Raw genomic sequence first — 13271 nt, 5'->3', positions numbered from 1 at the left:
TTTACCATGGCTAATCCACTTAGTTTGCACATCCCTGGACACTACAGATCATTTACCATGGCCAATCAACCTAACCTTATGCATCTTTGGACAGTGGGAGAAAACCGGAGCACCTGGACGAAACCCATGCAGAACAGGGAGAACATGCAAACTCCACACGGACAATCACCCAAAGCTGGAATTGAACCCAGGTCCCTGGCAATGTGAGGCAGGAGTGTTAACCACTGAACCACAATACCACCCACAAGCCCATCACTAATTTTTGAAATTATTTCATGGCTGTGTTAACTGCTGGGAAAAACAACATCTGTTATCTAATTGCCCTTGAACTGAGTGGCTCACAAATGTAAATATTTACCACGTTGCTGTGGATCTGTAATATCATGTACGTTATATGAGATAAGAATAATAGATTTCCTTCTGTAAAGGACACTAAAGAATCAAACAGTTGTTTATGTCTATCAATGTTAGTTTCACTGTAACCATTACCAAGACTAGCTTTCAATTCCATTTGTTAATAATTGAGTTTAAATTCCATCAGATGCCATGATAGGATTTGAACCAGTGTCCCCAGATCATTAGTCTGGGCCTCTAGATTTCTACTCCACTGATACTATCACTATCCAACCATTTCATCTTAACAGCCTTGAGAAGACAATGGTAAGCCAGTTTTTTGAATCACTGCAGTTCTTCTAATATAGACTCACTGACAGCATGTTACAGAGAGAGTTCCAGTGGTTTATTTCAATTATAATGGAGTAGTGATATACTTCCAAAACAGGATGATATGCATTTTGCGAGGGGGATATTCAGGAACTGCTGTTTCTATATATTGGCTGACCTCTTCATTCTAGTCGAGTTTGTGTTTGGAAAGTGCTGTCAAAGAAGAGGGGGGGGGGGTGTTGCTATAGTTTATCTTGCAAATAGTACACTAGCAGTGGAGGGAATGTATGTACACGGTGTTGGATGGGGTGCTGATCAAGTGAAATGTTTTGTCATGGATGATGCTAAGCTTCGTTAATATTGTGGGTGCTGCATGCAGCCTGGGATGTAGAAAGTGTTCCATCACACTCCATTTGTTAGTTTCACTGTAATCATTACTAAGACTAGCTTTCAATTCCATTTGTTAATAATTGAGTTTAAATTCCATCAGATGCCACAATGCCACAATATCAATTTTTTAAGCTTTTACTTCTTATGTGCCATATCATATGGATAGTCCAGTAGTTGACTAGTAGGGTTATAGTTAAAGAGCACAGAACAGACTCTTCAGTCCAACGCATCCATACCGACTAGATATCCTAAACTGATTTTGTCCCATTTGCCAGTATTCTAATCCCTTCCTATTGATGTACCCATCCAGATGCCTTCTAAGTGTTGTAATTCACCTCCTCCACTTCCTCCGGCAGCTCATTCCATGCATGCACCACTCTATGCTTGAAAAGGTTGCTTCTCAGGTCCCTTCTGAATCTTTCCTCTCTCACCTTAAACTAATGCCCTCTAGTTTGGGACTCCCCTACCCTGGAAGAAAGTGATTTTTTTCTTTGGCCCAGGTCCCTGCCAATTCTATTGTAAATCTGACTCTAGCCACTCTGGAGACACTCCACTCTCACCCATTTATTCTTCCACAAAATCACACAGCCAAAATTCACCTTGTGGAGAATTGAAGTCATAAACCACTTCCTACCACTGCATAGAAATAAGATGTGATTTTCTGTTCATGATGTATAGCCCATATATAAATCATGTTTCTCCCCCCCACTGTGGATGACTATCAATCAATTTTCTGATCAGCATAATGATTGGAAATACTCAGAGCTATTCAGGTATTTACCAGTGTAATAGTTTGAAAGTGATAATATAAGCTATATTACTCTGCTCAAAATTAAATATAAATTTATTTGAGAAAAATGATGGGAGACTAGTTCATGCAGACAAAGCTGGGGCTGAATCTAATCCAGAAGATTCTGTTATCACAGTATCTCAAGTTGGAATGGGAGATGGAGGCTACTTTGAAAAACAAACTCCAATCCTGCTTGCTAGCATAGTGAGCTAGTAACATTTTAAGCATTTTACTTTTCAATTCACTGGGGTTGCAATAATCCTTAATTCTGAGAAAGAGAAAACACATGTGCTGCACACTGTCTTCAATTATTCAACTAGAAAAGTCAATCTCCTTACATAATTCATGTTAAATATAACCTTATTCTAATGGGAGTCATTACAAAAAAAATTAGATGTTCATGTTTGTCAGTTTGTTTATTTTGAGGGCTTTAGTACAGTCATTGACATTTTATTTCAATGATAGCTAATGCAATCAAGATGTTTTGCTCTAAGCCAAAATATTTGAGCATCAAACTGCCCCAAAACATTCCTATCCAAAGAACATGACAGTGAACTCTGTACGAATCTTTCGCACAACACAGAAAAATGGCTCCACAAGGCGGGCAGTGCTTCTTCGAGGTTTATTCCTCTTGCATAACCCACAGGAAGAATCTGGTCATTCAGGGACAAGAGCAGAATTAAAGATTCTGTCGTTTGGCATTTCCAGCAAAGAGCCTGTGGTTTCCATGCCTTTAGTTTATTGATACGCATTTCCGGTGACCACTATCTCCCACCAGCAGCGCTGGATCATCAAGTCACATTGCTGTTTTGCTCTACATCCAGCTGAAATTGCCAACATTGAAAACTGTATTTCACCAATCTAAGAATTGCAGCCTATATCGCCGAGACAGGGATATTTTATCAGCCACTGTCCCGCTCATGTGTCCCTATCTCCTTTTATCACTATCGCTGAGGAAGGTAACAGGGATAATGGCAGGTTCAGCCGCTGGCCATTACTGCAACATGTTTTGAACGGCCAAATCCCTTCTCGTAAGTCCTATTTATATTATTCTCATCATCTTGCGGTAAAGCTTGTTGCCGACTGCCAAGACATGATGTCATCTTGTCAGCTTGAATTCCTTAATGTCAGTTTTACTTTAACATACTGTTCTGAAAGCAACAGATATAGCGTGGCTCGAATTTTAAAATAAATTGTTATTCCAGATTTTTTGGTGAGACTGGTGGAACCTCTACAGAAACGGCAGGAGTGACGTTTATGAAGATTTTACCACTCTTCCAGCCAAGACCTGTCCAGGCAATATGCCTGAATTTACCACTTATAATTAGGCGCGGCTTGATTCAAGGATTTTGAAAGTCCAGGCAAAAACAACTTTCCCTAAATAAAAGATTCCCTAGATAGCGCAAGCAAGAATATTCCGCATTCACTCCCTTAAGTTGGCTGCAGTTTCAGAAAGTGCGAAAAATAATCAAAAATCATGCTGTTCCCTATGGTGTTAATAACACAATATGCTACTTTTTTGCCAGATCTGACATCCAAATTAGGTCAACAATATGTGATTCTGCAGTTTGGGCTTATCGTCAAATATTCAATGTAAGAAGTTACGCAGCTACATGGTGATAGGGAGAAAGAAACTCTCGGTTTGATTTTTATGGAATTTTTAAAAATCAGGGCAGCTATCTTTAGATGGCTACTTCCAATGGGTCCCCAGGTATAATAACAAACTATGGATAAATCAAGTCAATGTTGCTTAGTATAATTAAGAGATTTACACCATATTCCAATATATTATTAAATTTAATATATAATGAAGTTTAACCCACTGTTAAAATGACATGCACCTTGAATTTTATTCACAACACACTCTGTTGTCGTGTACAGTTCAATCTCACTACTTCTGTCAGTGAGGCACTGTTGGTGAAAGCTGCAGCTCTCTCTAAGGGAGGCCTGGTCATACAGTCAGAGAAACAGACCCTTTGGTCCAACCAGTCATCACCTACCATGTTTCCAAACTAAACTAGTCACACTTTCCTGCATTTGGCACATATCCAAAACCTTTCCTATTCATGTACTTATCCAAATGTCTTCTAACTGTTGTAACTGCATACACCACTTCCTCTGGCAGTTCATTCCACACACAACCACACTCTGTAAAAAAGAAAAGTTGCCCCTCATGTCTATAGAATAGAATTTACTATAGAATGCATTCCCTACAGTGTAGAAACAGGCCATTTGGCCCAACAAGTCCACACCAACTCTCCAATGAGTATTCCACCCAGACCCATCCCCCTGTATTTCCCAAGGCTAATTCACTTAATCTACACATCCCTGCACACTATGGGTAATTTAGCATGGCTAATTCAACTAACCTGGACTTCTTTGGAATGTGAGAGGAAACGGGAGCACCCGGCAGAAATCCACACAGACACGGAGAGAATGTGCAAACTCCACACAGACAGTAGCCTGAGGCTGGAATTGATCCTGTGTCCCTGGCATTGTGAGGTAGCAGTGCTAACCACTGAACCACCATGCACCCTCCTTTTTTAATCTTTCTCCTCTGACCTTAAAAATATGCCACCTATTTTGAACTCCTCCTATCTTAGGGAAAAGACCTTTGCCATTCACCTATGATCTTACAAACATATATAAAGTCACCCCTCAACCTCCTACGCTTCAGTGAAAAAGGTCCCAGCCATTCCCGGTAAATCTTTTCTGAACCCTCTCCAGTTTAATAATACCTTTCTTAAAGCAGGGTAACCAGAACTGCACCCAGTACTCCAGAAGCATATTGTGTTGTTATTAACACCAATATCCTATACAATCTCAACATGACATCTCAACTCCCATGCTTAAAAGGTCTGACCAATGAAAGCAAGTATGATAAATACCATCTGATTCAAATTTCAAAGAATTATGTACCTGAACCCCTAGGCCTGTGTTCCACAACTGTCCAGAGCCCTACCATTAAATGCACGAGTCTTGGCCTTGTTTGTTTTCCCAAAATTTACCTCCACCTGCCACTCCTCAGTGAATTAGCCTAATTGATCAAGATCCTGTTGTAATCTTAGGTAATATTCTTCACTGCCACTATACCACAATTTTGGTGTCATCTGCAAACTTACTAACCATGCCACCTAAATTCTCAACCAAATTATGTCTATAAATGACAAACAATAGTGAACCCAGCACTGATCCCTTTGAAATACTGCTGGTCACAGGCCTCCAGTTCAAAACTCTCCATCACCACCCTCTGTCTCCTACTGTCAAGCCAATTTTGTATCCAATCAAAAAGCGTCCCCTGAATCCCATGTGATCTATCTTTACTAATCAGTCGACCACATGGAACCTTGTGGAGGAGTTCAAAACTAGGGGGAATATTTTTAAGATGAGAGGAGAAAGATTTAAAAGGGATATGAGGGGCAATGTTTTCACACGAAGGGTGGTTCAGGTGTGGAACAAACTGCCAAAGGAAGTGGTAGATGCAGGTACAGTTACACCATTTAAAAGACATTTGGTCAGGTACATGAATAGGAAAGATTTAGAGGGATCTGGGCCAGATGCAGGAAAATGGGGCTAGTTTAGTTTGGGAAATATGGTTGGAATGGACAAGTTTATTTTAGATTAGATTCCCTACAGTGCAGAAAGAGGCCCTTCGACCCAACTAGTCCACACTGACCCTCTGAAGAGTAACCCACCCAGACCCATTTCCCTTTGACTAATGCACCTAAACACTATGGGCAATTTACCATGGCCAAATCACCTGACCTGCACATCTTTGGAATATGGGAGGAAAACGGAGTACCCGGAGGAAACCCACGCAGACACAGAGAGAATGTGCAAACTCCACACAGACAGTTGTCCGAGGCTGTAATTGAAGTGTTTAGGTGCATTAGTCAAAGGGAAATGGGTCTGGGTGGGTTACTCTTCAGAGGGTCAGTGCAGACTAGTTGGGCCAAAGGGCCTCTTTCCGCACTGTAGGGAATCTAATCTAAAAAAAAAACTTGTCCATGCCAACCATATTTCCCAAACTAAACTAGCCCCATTTTCCTGCATTTGGCCCAGATCCCTCTAAATCTTTCCTATTCATGTATCTGACCAAATGTCTTTTAAATATTGTAACTGTACCTGCATCTACCACTTACTTTGGCAGTTTGTTCCACACCTGAACCATCCTCGGTGTGAAACCATTGCCCCTCATATCCCTTTCAAATCTTTCTCCTCTCATCTTAAAAATATTCCCCCTAGTTTTGAACTCCTCCACAAGGTTCCATGTGGTCGACTGATTAGTAAAGATCAATGGGTCTGTTTCTGTGCAGTATGACTATGATTCTACAACTCTGATTTTTCATTCAGAGTAAAAGCTGTTTGTTGCACGCATTTCAGCATTTTTCCCACTCTTTGGTTAAGTTCAGTTGAGGTGAAACTGTGATTTAGTATGGCACCCATGTGACAGATAACATCTTGTAATCCTTCAAGATCTTCGTCACTATTCTTTGAAAAGATTTCAGTGCTGATGTAATGCCAAAAGGTAGATCATTAAAGAACTATCTTCCAAATGTTGTGCTGATCTAGCAACTCATGAGGTGCTGTGGGCCATCAATAGCAGCAGAATTGTACTCCAGCACAATCAGCAGTCTCATCCGCCACTCAATCATTACTATCAAGCCAAGGAATTAACACTGATTCACTGGAAAATGGAGGGCATGCTAGGATCAGCACCGAGCATACCTAAAATTGAGAGAGCAAAGTACTGCAGATGCTTTAGCGGTTGATGAATGGATTAAGATACCCCAGAGGAAACTGATCCCTGTGAAATGCATGCAGGGGGAGTGAGGGGAAGATGTGTTTGATAGTGGCATTCTGTTAGAGTTGTCTGAAATGGTGTAGAATGATTTTTTGAAAGCGGAGGCTAATGGGATGAAGAGTGAGAATAAAGCGGACCCAAACATACTGTTGTCAGTGATGGGAAGGAGCAAGGCACCAAGAAGCACAGGTGATAGGTTGGATGTGGTTGACTTGTCAATCACAGTGGGTGGGAAACTACAATTTTGGAAGAAGGAAGCCATGTCAGCAACGTTGTTTTGATGGTGGCATAATCCAAACCAATGCAATGTAAGCGAAGGAACTGGGAGAATGGGATGGAGTCCTTGCAGGATGTGGGGTGTGAAGAACTATAGTGAAGGTAACTATGGGAGTCAGTGACTTTGTAGTGGATAGCGGTGGACAGTTTATTCCCTGAAATGGAGACAGAGGGGTCAAGGAAAGGAAGGGAAATACCAGGAATGGAAAATGTCAAAGTTATAGAGGAGTGGAAATTGGAGGCAAAATGAACAAATTTTTCAAAGTCCTGATTGGAGCATGAAGCAGCACCGAAGCGGATGTTGATGTACCGAAAAAAAAAGTTGTGGGAGAGGGCCACTGTAGGACTGGAATAAGGATTGCTCCACATACCCCATACAGAGGCAGGTATAATTGGGACCCATGTGCGTATCCATAGCCACTCCTCTGACTTGGCAGAACTGAGATGAATTAAAGGAGAAATTGTTCAGTGAGAGAGCAAGTTCAGCCAGGCAGAGGAGTGCGGGGGGTACGTGGAGAATGATCAGACCTCTGGGTCGAGGAAGAAGCCAAGAGCTTGCAAACCATCCTCAGGGAATGGAGGTATTGAAGGATTGGTTATCCATGGTGTACAGGAGGCAGTTAGGGCCGGGGAACTGAAAATTGTCAATATGCTGGAGGGCATGAGAGGAATTACAGGTGGAGGTGGCAGAGTCTAGATAAGTGGAGAGAGGATGGAGTCAAATTAGGAGGAAATTAATTCAGTGGAGCAGGCATAGGCTGATATGATGGGCCTACTGGGGCAGTCTAGTTTATGGATTTTGGGAAGGATCTGGAAGCAGGCTGTCCGGGGTTGGGATGCTATAAGGTTGGAGGCAATGGAGGGGTGGGGGGTGGAATGGGGGAATCTCAGAAGGTAATGAAGTTGGTGACAGTCCTGACAACAATGGCTTGCTGTTCAGATGTGGGGTCATGGTCCAGGGAGTGGTATGAAGAATATCAAAAAATGAGCTGTCAACCTTGTGAAGCTGCCAAAAATGACTACTCGTATGCTGCACAACATAAGCAGTAATTGATAGACAGAGTTAAGTGAACCCCCAACCAATGGATCAAATCTAAACTCTGTAATCAGTCATGAACTGTGGTGGACAATTAAACAACTCACCAGAGGCGGCGGCTCCATCAATAACCCTGTCCTCATGATGGAAAAGCCCAACACATCAGTGCAAAAGAAAAGTCTGAAGCATTTACAGCAATCTTGAGCCAGAAATGCCAAGTTGATGATGCATCTTGGTCTTCTCCATTGATACCCAGCATCACAGATACCAGTCTTCAGCCAATTTGATTCACTCCTCATGATATCAATAAATGGTTGGAGGCATGGGATAAAGTAAAAGCAATGAGCCCTGACAATATTCCAGAAATAGTACTGAAGAATTGTGCTCCAGAACTTGTCCACAGCCCCCAACCAAGCTGTTTCAGTACAGCAATTGCCCAAGTGTCCTGTAGAGAAAAAGCAGGAAAAGTCCAATCCAGCCAATTACCATCCCATCTGTCTATTCTCAATCATTAGTAAAGCATTGGGAAATATCATCAACAGTGTTATCAAGAATCACCTGCTCAGCAAAAACCTGCTCAGTGACACCCATTTTAGGTGCTGCCAGACCCACTGAGATCCTGACCTCATTACAGTTTATGGTGCAAATGTAAGCAAAAGAGCTGAAGTCCAGAGGTGAGGTGAGAGCGACAGCCTTTGACATCAAAATTTCATTTGACCAAATGTGGCATCAAGCAACCCTAGCAAAACTGGAACCAATGGGAATCAGGGGGCAAATTCTACACTGATTGGAGCCATACCTGGCACAAAGGAAGATGGTGATTTGTGTTGGAGGTCAGTCATCCTAGCTAAAGATATCTCTGCTGGAGTTCCTCAGGATAGTGTGTGAGGCCCAGTTATCTTCAATTGCTTCATCAATGACCTTCCCTCTATCATAACATCAGAAGTGGGGATGTTCACTGATGATTGCACAGTGTTCATCACCACTTCTCAGATATTAAAACAGTCCATGTTCAAATGCAACAAGATCTGGATAATATCCAGGCTACTGCTGATTGAGTGGAAAGTAACATTCATGCCATACAAGTGCCATGCACTGACCAAGACCAATAAGAGACAATCTAACCACTTGATATTCAATGGTGTCATCACTAAATCCCCAAAGACTAACATGCTTGGGGTTACCATTGACCAGAAACTGAACTGGATTTGTCATATAAATACAGTGGCTATAAGAGCATGTCAGAGGCTAAGAACACTATTGTGAGTAAGTCACCTCCTGCCTCCCCTAAGTCTATCCACCATCTACTAGACACAAGTCAGGAAAGTGATGGAATACACCACTTGCATGAATGGGTGCAGCTCCAGGAACACTCAGGAAGTTTGACACCATCCAGGACAAAGAATCCTGCTTGATTGGCATCATATCCATGTATTCAACCCAAGTCTATGACTAACAAACAAGCAGACCCAAGACATGGCTAACCAGATTCCCGACCACTGTCTTTGCATTTCCCGACAGACAATACACCATTCCCCTGACTATATGTGATGGCCATACAGGACTGATCTTTGCCCACTCCCAGGCTATATTGGGACAGATCTTCTGACTGTGGGCAATGTGGATAACTGACTGTGCCCATGACTGATGGTACCAAGATGCCTGACTAACAACAGTCCTCCTTGAGTGGACTGAAGACAAGCCCCCATTGGTCTTTGACACAGCCATTTGGTTGAATAAATGTACAGTGTGTTGCCATGCAGGCAACTGGATCTTGCTATAGGAGTTACATTAACCTCTTTGTGTTCCATACTGCAATGTAATTGCACCACCCTCAACTCTAAACATACTGATTCAGTCTTCAACTCCTCTGGAACAATACTTGTCTGGAGCACGACAAGGCTGTCCTGAAATCAATACTGCCACTCCACTCCCTTCCCTGTTTCTTCTAAACTTCATATAAGTGGAATATTTAACTCCTCATCCTGCCCTCCTTTGAGCCCAGTTACATGATGTTTTCACATGGAAATCAGTACATAGTGTTCATCAGTCTTATTTACCACACCCCTCACATTCACAGTAACCTCGATTTAAACTATATTACTTTCTCCTTTTCTCTGACCCCAGTTATTAACTTACTATTCCATACCCTCTCCTAGTTTTTCCATATGGTTGTTAAATTTCATCCTGTTACTATATTAGTTATATCAGTGGTTAGCATTGCTGCCTCACAGCGCCAGAGACCGAGGTTCAGTTCCCGCCTCAGGCGACTGACTGTGTGGAGTTTGCACGTTCTCCCCGTGTCTGCGTGGGTTTCCTCCAGATCCTCCGGTTTCCTCCCACAGTCCAAAGATGTGCAGGTCAGGTGAATTGGCCATGCTAAATTGCCCATAGTGTTAGGTAAGGGGTAAATGTAGGGGTATGGGTGTGTTGCGCTTCGGCGGGTCGGTGTGGACTTGTTGGGCCGAAGGGCCTGTTTCCACACTGTAATCTAATCTAATCTAAAATATATTACTTCAAGGACTGAAATATGTATTGAAAGCCCCAGTAATATCCTCATTGGTGGCTTCTGTATTCAGACTGTCCCTTGTGAAAATGCGGTCTGCAATGCTGCTGATTGCAAAGGAGGAGGGTATGACTGGTCCTTATATGACATAGTTGTTAACCCCAATGTGTCCCTCTACCTGCTGAACCATCTGCCCCAGAATCTCCACTTCTCAGCTTATTTTGGACTTGCCATTTTCCTGAAGATTCTAGTAATGGTTGATTTTGTTTCATGTTTTCTCTTCACAGGAGTTGCTTCACAGGAGTTGATTCAAGTTCATAGTTGCTCCATGTATGGTTGATTTTCAATCACCAAGACTTTAACATCTTTTACTTCTTGCTGCTAGGGACTGTGTCTTTGGTGCTGTCCTTTGATGACTTTCTTCTACCGCTGGGTTATCATTTGCTGTCTACACTTGTTATTCCAGTAGGACTGAGAAAAGATTGTGCCTTGCATAAAGATCTGAAAAGATTTCTGCATCCAACGTGTTGGTATCTCTTTAGGTAACGTTCTCCTAACTATTAAAGTATTCAACTCAGTATGAGGATGCAAAAATGATAATCTATCTGCAGCACTTCTTGTGATTGTTTTCATCACTGCTGACATAGACTGAACTGACATAATTTGAGTATTAACCGAATGCCCTGCATGAACAACAGGAGATTAAAAATTACAGGAGCATTTTTATTTCTTAGTTGCAAAAATAATGAATTGAGAAAATTGTCCATATGACTGAAAGACAAGAATCATTCAATCAATAAATTATTGAACTTCACACTTGGAATAGAACACACAAGTGCATTGCAAGCAAGGGCATTTTGGGTGACCATTTACAGGAATGGAGCAAGATGAAATCTGCAGGGTACTTTCATCGAGAACTGGGAACCAGATACAAACACAGGAAAAGCTGACAGAGACGGAACAGTCATTCACCTGGAGTAGGGGCAACAGGTTGAACCCAATAACTCAAGTTAGAAGCGTGATGATGCATATTTAGGTTTTAAAAAAAGTTAAATTCTAAAGCTAACTAATTATTTGATTAACCAATTGCTGTCAACTTATTGACGTATCATATTTCCAAATATATTCAGTAAATTAATCTCAGACTTTTTAAAATCAGTTCTGTAAATAGCTAACATTACAAAATCAACATATTAATGATTGAATCAAAACAATTAATTACATTTATTAATTTCAACCAGAAATTTTCAGAATAAACAAGTAGACCAATTTACTTAATGCAGAAAAAAAACCAAATACATGATGGAGTTGTAAGATTTTTAAACTGTCTTCAAAATAAAAGAATAATAAAATTAAAATGGAGGCAAGGAACTAAATGTATTATACAAAGCCAAACAAGAAAGATAGAGAAAATTGAGGGAAAAACTTTTAGAAGGTTATACCTGTGAGATATAGAATGTGGGGTAATTGGGATTCAGTCAAGATGAATTAATTAAGAATATCCCATTATATTTCTGTCAAGATAAACTTTCCTGAATGCAAAGTGCCAAGAAGTTGGATCAGGTCCATCGTAGAGTGAGTTTGGAGCTTGGATTGACCTTATCTTTCATAAGAACATTTGATTCCCAATCACATCATCGAACTGCCTCTTGAATGAGCTCGCACCTCCAACCACCTGATGAAGGAACAGCGCTCCGAAAGCTAGTGCTTCTAATTAAACCGGTTGGACTATAGCCTGGTGTTGTGTGATTTTTAACTAGATGAGGGAAGGTAATTTCAGACATGTTTATTTGGGAAAAGGATATTACCTTTAAGAAGCAACATGGAACATGAATGCTATGCCATCACAAAATGAATCCAGAGTCAGGTGACTTCTGGATTGAACATTGATAAATCCCCTGGATCAGATTATGTATATCCCAAAATTTTGAAGGAGGTGGCAATAGAGATATTGGATGCATTGGTAGTTATTTTTCAAAATTCTACAGATTCTGCAAAATTTCCTTCAGATCGAAAGGTAGCAAAAGTAACCTCATTATTTTAAAATGGAGGGAGGGGCGTGTGGGGACAGGGAGAATTCAGGATTGCAGATAATGTTAGTAGTTGGAAAAATGCTATAATCCATTGTAACGGATGTGATCTTACCGATGCTTAACATAACTGAAGAAGAAACTCCCTACTTCTGCACACAATACCCCTATTGGCTTCCTTTATTACATGTGTACTAAACCTTTGCAATTCATACACTAAGAAACCTAGATCCCTTTGCATCTCAGAACTTTGTAATCTCTTACTATTTAGATAATACTTGCTTTATATTCTGAGAGAAAGTGAGACTGCAGATGCTGGAGATCAGAGTCGCAACAGTGTGGCATTGGAAAATCACAGCCAGTCAAGCAGCATCTGAGGAGCAGGAGAGTCAACGTTTTGGGCATAAGCCCTTCATCAAGAATGTGGGGTGGGGGTTGCACCTCTTGTACCAGCAAGGAAAGGTGCAAGGAGTGGAGAGTGAGTTGGTTGGGGAGGGGGGTGGGATGTTGACCTAATGAGGGAGTCACAGTGGGAATGGTCTCTGTGGAATGCTTTTAGGGGTGGAGAGGGAAAAATATCTCTCTGGTGGTGGAGTCTGACTGTAGGTGGCGGAAATGGTGGAGGATGATATGCTTTATTCAGAGATTGGTGGGGTAGAAGGTGAGGACCAAGGTGGGTTCTATCCTCATTACGGTTGGAGGGATGGGGTTCAAGGGCAGAGGTGTGGGAAGTGGAGGAGATGTGCTGGAGGGCATTGTTGATCACGTGGAAGGGG

At 41.6% G+C, this 13271-nt stretch overlaps 1 long non-coding RNA gene across 4 annotated transcripts; it reads left to right on the top strand.

The window, feature by feature from the left end:
• The first annotated feature begins 414 nt into the window (after positions 1-414).
• Positions 415-12198, top strand: LOC122557818 (uncharacterized). Of its 4 annotated transcripts, none has more exons than XR_006313942.2 (3): positions 415-660; positions 10753-11007; positions 11988-12198. It is a non-coding gene; the product is annotated as an uncharacterized LOC122557818 (long non-coding RNA). The 4 variants fall into 4 exon arrangements; XR_006313940.2 differs by having other exon boundaries at positions 430-660; positions 10851-11007; XR_015760179.1 differs by lacking the exon at positions 415-660 and adding an exon at positions 1178-2874.
• The last annotated feature ends 1073 nt before the right edge of the window (positions 12199-13271 follow it).

Source organism: Chiloscyllium plagiosum, unplaced genomic scaffold (assembly GCF_037043375.1).
Source record: "Chiloscyllium plagiosum isolate Xiang-an unplaced genomic scaffold, Cpla_swu_hap1 HiC_scaffold_18, whole genome shotgun sequence".
In the NCBI taxonomy this organism is placed as follows: Eukaryota; Metazoa; Chordata; class Chondrichthyes; order Orectolobiformes; family Hemiscylliidae; genus Chiloscyllium; species Chiloscyllium plagiosum.
This window is presented reverse-complemented; position numbering and strand designations above follow the sequence as displayed.